This window comes from Dipodomys spectabilis, unplaced genomic scaffold (genome assembly GCF_019054845.1).
Source record: "Dipodomys spectabilis isolate Male_0828 unplaced genomic scaffold, ASM1905484v1 ptg000179l, whole genome shotgun sequence".
Lineage (NCBI taxonomy): Eukaryota > Metazoa > Chordata > Mammalia > Rodentia > Heteromyidae > Dipodomys > Dipodomys spectabilis.
Genome location: NW_024870856.1, coordinates 12,386,592 through 12,394,323, shown reverse-complemented (window position 1 = coordinate 12,394,323; position 7,732 = coordinate 12,386,592).

The window sequence follows — 7,732 nt, the reverse complement described above, 5'->3', positions numbered from 1 at the left end:
TGTTGTTGCTGACACATGCATGCTTACACATTGTACAGATGTATGGAAGTGTGCATATATGTTCGTGGCACACATGTATACCACTTGGACCTCAAGCCCTCTGCAGCTGCCCTCAATTGTGGGCGTGGTGGGCAGGGACTGTGACCTGAGGGCCAGGACCCTGCACCACCTTGAATACCATCCACAGAAGGCGGGAGGCTACATGGCTCTGAAAAGAGAGAGCCCACCTCCAGCCCTCCCCCCCCACCCTCGCTGCTCACCCCTGCACCTAGGGGCCCCTGCACTGGAGATCGGGGTCCTCTTGCTCCTCAGTAGGAAGTACATGAGGCCAGCGGACCAGCAAGGCTGAGAAGCCCTGGTGTCTGTCCCCCGGGTGAGGCTGACCGTGACAGCTCATGGGTGCGAATATGGACCTGCTTAATGATTGCTGTGTGTGGCTGCACAGATCGCTGAGCAGCTGAGCAGCTGAGCTTACCTAAAGGCAGGAGCCAACTTTGTGCTTCCCAGAGGACACGAACCCCGTGAATTTTTAGCCAGATGTTGGGAGAATAGAGTTACTGGGTAACTCAGCCTCCTCCACCAGTGCTGAGGATGCCCGTAAGTTCTGAGCACTTAACGGCTGTGCCGCCTGGCATTCCTGTCCCTTCCCTGTCCCCCCAAGGCAGGCCTCTGCCCTCCCACTGCCCTCCCCCTGCCCTCCCCCACCCTGGGCAAGTGGCTTCTGGATCTGATACCCTGTACCCTCCAAAGGTACAGAGTACCCGGGGCGTTGGCTCTTTCTGTGGAAAACAGGCCTTTAGGTTGACCTGGATTTTCTCAGAGGTCTCTTGGGCAAGTGGGATGGGGGGCTCTCAGCCACACTCAGGCTTCACCCCTCCCTCCACCACCTCTCCCTCCCTCCGCAGGCTTAGCTTACACTGTCAGACCCTCCAGAAACCAAGTCCTCACCCCTGCCCTCTCCTGTGACCACCAGCTGGTCACCTGCAAGATCTTACATGGATACACGCCCCACAGACCTGCCCAGGCCAGGAAACGTACAGGGAGGTGGGAGGGCCCATCTTCCCCCTCCACAAAGGGCTTTGGCCCACAAAATGCCGGTTGGTGTCCATGCAGGCATGCCTGGTCCCCAGGGGCCTGGTCCAGTGCGCTCCGGTCCCTGGAGGCCTCCTGGGTGTGCACACTGGAAAGCTCTGTGGACGCTCACCGTGGCCGTGCTGCAAGCCGGGCTCACCTCCCGGTGTCCCTGATCAGTGTGCTGTTTGCCAGCCTTGTGTCTCCGTACATGTCACAGTCATGTGGCTGTAACGCGTACCTGTCTAAATAAACACTCCCAGTTAACATCCTTGGCCCCAGCGTTATGTGGACGGAAGGATGGGCTGGGCCACGGCAGACCCCAGAGCCTGGAGGGCAGGTGCGGCTGGCCTCCACCTCCAGGCGAGGCTCTGGTTTGGGGAATGTCTCTGAGGAGGCCTCACGTCCATGGCCTGGACTCCCACCTTGGGGAACCTGGCAGTTTGGTGGCCAGATGAAGACCAGGATATGGCCAATGGCAGACGCCACACTTTCCTGCCACTGCAGGTGACAGGTGCGCCTTGGCCTCGTGCCATGCCAAGGCCAGCTGGGAGTTGGGGTGGATGGGGAGAACCAGGAAGGACAGGAGAATCCGTGAAGGCGCCGGTAACTGTGCCCAGTACTCTCCTCCCATGCCCAGTACTCTCCTTCTGTGCCCAGTACTCTCCTCCCATGCTCAGTACTCTCCTAACATGCTCAGTACTCTCCTCCCGTGCCCAGCAGTCTCCTTCTGTGCCCAGTACTCTCCTGCATGCCCAGTCCCCTCCCCCATACCCAGTCCCATGCCCAGTCCCCTCCCCTGTACCCAGTCCCCTCCTCCCGTGCCCAGTAGTCTCCTCACATACCCAGTACTCTCCTAATATGCCCAGTACTCTCCTAACATGCTCAGTACTCTCCTAACATGTTCAGTACTCTCCTCCCATGCCCAGTAGTCTCCTCCCATACCCAGTACTCTCCTAACATGCTCAGTACTCTTCTAACATGTTCAGTACTCTCCTCCCATGCCCAGTACTCTCCTCCCATACCCAGTACTCTCCTGTGCCCAGTACTCTCCTGCATGCCCAGTCCCCTCCCTCTATACCCAGTCCCCTCCTCCCATGTCTAGTACTCTCTTCCCATACCCAGTACTCTCCTCTCATGCCCAGTACTCTCCTAGCATGCTCAGTACTCTCCCCTATACCCAGTACTCTCCTAACATGCTCAGTACTCTCCCCCATGCCCAGTACTCTCCTAACATCCCAGTACCTCTTCCCATGCCCAGTACTCTCCTCTCATACCCAGTACTCTCCTAATATACCCAGTACTCTCCTAACATGCCCAGTACTCTCCTCCTGTGGCCAGTACTCTCCTCCTATGCCTAGTACTCTCCTCCAGTGCTTTGTACCCTCTTCCCATGCCCAGTACTCTCCTCCTGTGCCAAGTACCTCATGGGCAACTTTGCCTACCTCTTCTAGTCTCCAATCACTTTTCCCTCTTCCTTAAAAAGGCTCCTCTGCCTGGTGTGAGGTCATATACCTGTAACCCCAGCTATTCAGGAGGTTTAAGGTTTTGAACCTGTGACCCCAGAACTTTGGGAGGTGTGAGGTCATGCACCTGTGACCCCAGTTCTTCGGGAGGTGTGAGGTCATGTACCTGTGACCCCAGCTCTTCGGGAGGCGATGAAAGGAGGATCCAGGTTGAGCTCAACCTAAACAAAGACAGCACAAGATCTTATCTGAAACACAAACAAAAAATAGGAAAGAACTGGGGTATGGTTCGAGTGCTAGAGAGTTTATCTGAGCTTGAGTTCTTCCCCAGTTGGGGGTGGGGAGAGGAGGTGGAAGAAGAAGTAACAACCTGTCCAACCAGTCTGGAGGAAGGACTTACAGCCTGAGTACACACAGTCAGGAGGGAGGGAGGACTAACAGCCTGTGTACACACAGTCAGGAGGGAGGACTAACAGCCTGTGTACACACAGTCAGGAGGGAGGACTAACAGCCTGAGTACACACAGTCAGGAGGGAGGGAGGACTAACAGCCTGTGTACACACAGTCAGGAGGGAGGACTAACAGCCTGCGTACACACAGTCAGGAGGGAGGACTAACAGCCTGAGTACACACAGTCAGGAGGGAGGGAGGACTAACAGCCTGTGTACACACAGTCAGGAGGGAGGACTAACAGCCTGTGTACACACATTCAGGAGGGAGGGAGGACTAACAGCCTGTGTACACACAGTCAGGAGGGAGGACTAACAGCCTGTGTACACACAGTCAGGAGGGAGGGAGGACTAACAGCCTGTGTACACACAGTCAGGAGAGAGGACTAACAGCCTGTGTACACACAGTCAGGAGGGAGGGAGGACTAACAGCCTGTGTACACACAGTCAGGAGGGAGGACTAACAGCCTGTGTACACACAGTCAGGAGGGAGGACTAACAGCCTGTGTACACACAGTCAGGAGGGAGGACTAACAGCCTGAGTACACACAGTCAGGAGGGAGGGAGGACTAACAGCCTGTGTACACACAGTCAGGAGGGAGGGAGGACTAACAGCCTGTGTACACACAGTCAGGAGGGAGGGAGGACTAACAGCCTGCGTACACACAGTCAGGAGGGAGGACTAACAGCCTGTGTACACACAGTCAGGAGGGAGGACTAACAGCCTGAGTACACACAGTCAGGAGGGAGGGAGGACTAACAGCCTGTGTACACACAGTCAGGAGGGAGGGAGGACTAACAGCCTGTGTACACACAGTCAGGAGGGAGGGAGGACTAACAGCCTGAGTACACACAGTCAGGAGGGAGGACTAACAGCCTGTGTACACACAGTCAGGAGAGAGGACTAACAGCCTGTGCACACACAGTCAGGAGGGAGGACTAACAGCCTGAGTACACACAGTCAGGAGGGAGGACTAACAGCCTGTGTACACACAGTCAGGAGGGAGGACTAACAGCCTGTGTACACACAGTCAGGAGGGAGGGAGGACTAACAGCCTGTGTACACACAGTCAGGAGGGAGGGAGGACTAACAGCCTGTGTATACACAGTCAGGAGGGAGGGAGGACTAACAGCCTGAGTACACACAGTCAGGAGGGAGGACTAACAGCCTGTGTACACACAGTCAGGAGGGAGGACTAACAGCCTGTGTACACACAGTCAGGAGGGAGGGAGGACTAACAGCCTGTGTACACACAGTCAGGAGAGAGGACTAACAGTCTGTGTACACACAGTCAGGAGGGAGGACTAACAGCCTGCGTACACACAGTCAGGAGGGAGGACTAACAGCCTGTGCACACACAGTCAGGAGGGAGGACTAACAGCCTGTGTACACACAGTCGGGAGGGAGGACTAACAGCCTGTGTACACACAGTCAGGAGGGAGGACTAACAGCCTGTGTACACACAGTCGGGAGGGAGGACTAACAGCCTGTGTACACACAGTCAGGAGGGAGGGAGGACTAACAGCCTGTGTACACACAGTCAGGAGGGAGGACTAACAGCCTGTGTACACACAGTCAGGAGGGAGGGAGGACTAACAGCCTGTGTACACACAGTCAGGAGGGAGGGAGGACTAACAGCCTGTGTACACACAGTCAGGAGGGAGGGAGGACTAACAGGCTGTGTACACACAGTCAGGAGGGAGGGAGGACTAACAGCCTGTGTACACACAGTCAGGAGGGAGGGAGGACTAACAGCCTGTGTACACACAGTCAGGAGGGAGGACGAACAGCCTGCGTACACACAGTCAGGAGGGAGGGCTAACAGCCTGTGTACACACAGTCAGGAGGGAGGACTAACAGCCTGTGTACACACAGTCAGGAGGGAGGACTAACAGCCTGTGTACACACAGTCGGGAGGGAGGACTAACAGCCTGTGTACACACAGTCAGGAGGGAGGGAGGACTAACAGCCTGTGTACACACAGTCAGGAGGGAGGGAGGGCTAACAGCCTGCGTACACACAGTCAGGAGGGAGGACTAACAGCCTGTGTACACACAGTCAGGAGGGAGGACTAACAGCCTGTGTACACACAGTCAGGAGGGAGAGAGGACTAACAGCCTGCGTACACACAGTCAGGAGGGAGGACTAACAGCCTGTGTACACACAGTCAGGAGGGAGGGAGGACTAACAGCCTGTGTACACACAGTCAGGAGGGAGGGAGGACTAACAGCCTGTGTACACACAGTCAGGAGGGAGGGAGGACTAACAGCCTGCGTACACACAGTCAGGAGGGAGGACTAACAGCCTGTGTACACACAGTCGGGAGGGAGGACTAACAGCCTGTGTACACACAGTTGGGAGGGAGGGAGGGATCACAACCTGCATCCACTGGGCCTGGCTTCTGGAACTCACATATCTGGAATTTTTGTCTCCGTGTTGGGAGAGCAAAGTGCAGAGGACTGTGAGGGTCACAGGTCCTGGCCCTTGGTGACTATGGTTGTAGCATCAGGGCAGGGATTCCCAAGGCTGGAGAATGCCCCGTGGTCCCTGGGGCCCATCCTGCCCTGCCCCAGGCGAGTGAGGACCCAGCCTCCCCCGCCATGTGGGTGCTGTGGAGCGGGGGGGGGGGATCGGGCTGTCTCCACCGCCAGCCTCTCCCTCTGACCCCCCATGTGTGGACAGTGGGCTGCACACAGCAGGGATCTGTCTGGCGTTGGGCCTGGAGCAGGCGCAGGCTGGGCTGGTGAGGAGGGGTCTCTGGAGATGCTCAGAACAGGGAAGGGACATCTAGAGTCCACCACAAAGCCTGCACTCAGACCAACAGAGGGACTAAACACCAAGACCTGATAGAGAAGTGTAGAGAGCAGGCCCACACAGGACAGGACAGGACCACACAGGACAGGACAGGACCACACAGGACAGGACCACACAGGACAGGACAGGACCACACAGGACAGGACAGGACCACACAGGACAGGACAGGACCACACAGGACAGGCCTGGACCACACAGGACAGGACAGGACCACACAGGACAGGCCAAGACCACACAGGACAGGACAGGACCACACAGGACAGGACAGGACCACACAGGACAGGCCTGGACCACACAGGACAGGACAGGACCACACAGGACAGGCCAAGACCACACAGGACAGGACAGGACCACACAGGACAGGACAGGACCACACAGGACAGGCCCGGACCACACAGGACAGACCTGGACCACACAGGACAGGACAGGACCACACAGGACAGACCTGGACCACACAGGACAGGACAGGACCACACAGGACAGGACAGGACCACACAGGACAGACCTGGACCACACAGGACAGACCCGGACCACACAGGACAGGCCTGGACCACACAGGACAGGACAGGACCACACAGGACAGGACAGGACCACACAGGACAGGACCACACAGGACAGGACCACACAGGACAGGACAGGACCACACAGGACAGACCTGGACCACACAGGACAGGACAGGACCACACAGGACAGGACAGGACCACACAGGACACACCTGGACCACACAGGACAGGACAGGACCACACAGGACAGACCTGGACCACACAGGACAGGACAGGACCACACAGGACAGACCTGGACCACACAGGACAGGACAGGACCACACAGGACAGGCCAGGACCACACAGGACAGGACAGGACCACACAGGACAGGCCTGGACCACACAGGACAGGACAGGACCACACAGGACAGACCCGGACCACACAGGACAGGCCTGGACCACACAGGACAGGCCTGGACCACACAGGACAGGCCTGGACCACACAGGACTGACCCGGACCACACAGGACAGGACAGGACCACACAAGACAGACCCAGACCACACAGGACAGACCCAGACCACACAGGACAGGACAGGACCACACAGGACAGGACCACACAGGACAGGACAGGACCACACAGGACAGGACAGGACCACACAGGACAGGACCACACAGGATAGGAAAGGACTGCACAGGACTGACCCAGACCACACAGGACAGGACAGGACCACACAGGGCAGACCCGAACCACACAGGACAGGCCCGGACTTCCCAGGACCATCCTGGACCACCCAGGACAGGCAGGGCACACAGGACGGGTAGGGACCGCATGGACTGGCAGCTCCCCTGCAGGGGCACCTGTGCAGCCAATGGGCACAGCACCCTTGGCAGACGTGGTGGGACTCATGGCGTGTGTGTCCACACCACCCTGCGCTCAGCCCAGCCAGTGGCAGTGACTACCTGGGGCCTCAAGAGGCCAGCGCGGGCCCCGCAGACTCTGCCCTGTGACCCTGCCCGTGGACAGCGGGCAGCTGGAGGGCTGTGGGGGCCAGCTTCTGAGGAAGGCAGTGGACGGCCTGCCAGAGGGTGCGCAGGGCCTGGGCCCGCGTCCGCGGGCTGGCTGCCAGGCACACAGGTCTTCTGTGGTGTCTCTCATGGAATGTGAATCGGACTACCTAGAACCTGGAAGCTTATTCTTAAAGATCCCAGCCTGGTGCCAGTAATCCTAGCTACTCAGGAGGCTGAGATCTGAGGATCTCGGTTCAAAGCCAGCCCAGGCAGGAAAGTCTATAAGACTCTTATCTCCAATGAACCACCAGAAGACCAGAAGTGGCGCTGTGACTCAAGCAGTAGAGCGCTCGCCTTGAGCTGAAGAGCTGAGGGACAGCGCCCAGGACTAGAGTTCAAGCCCCATAACTGACAAAAAAAGATCTGCCTCCCAGGAGCCC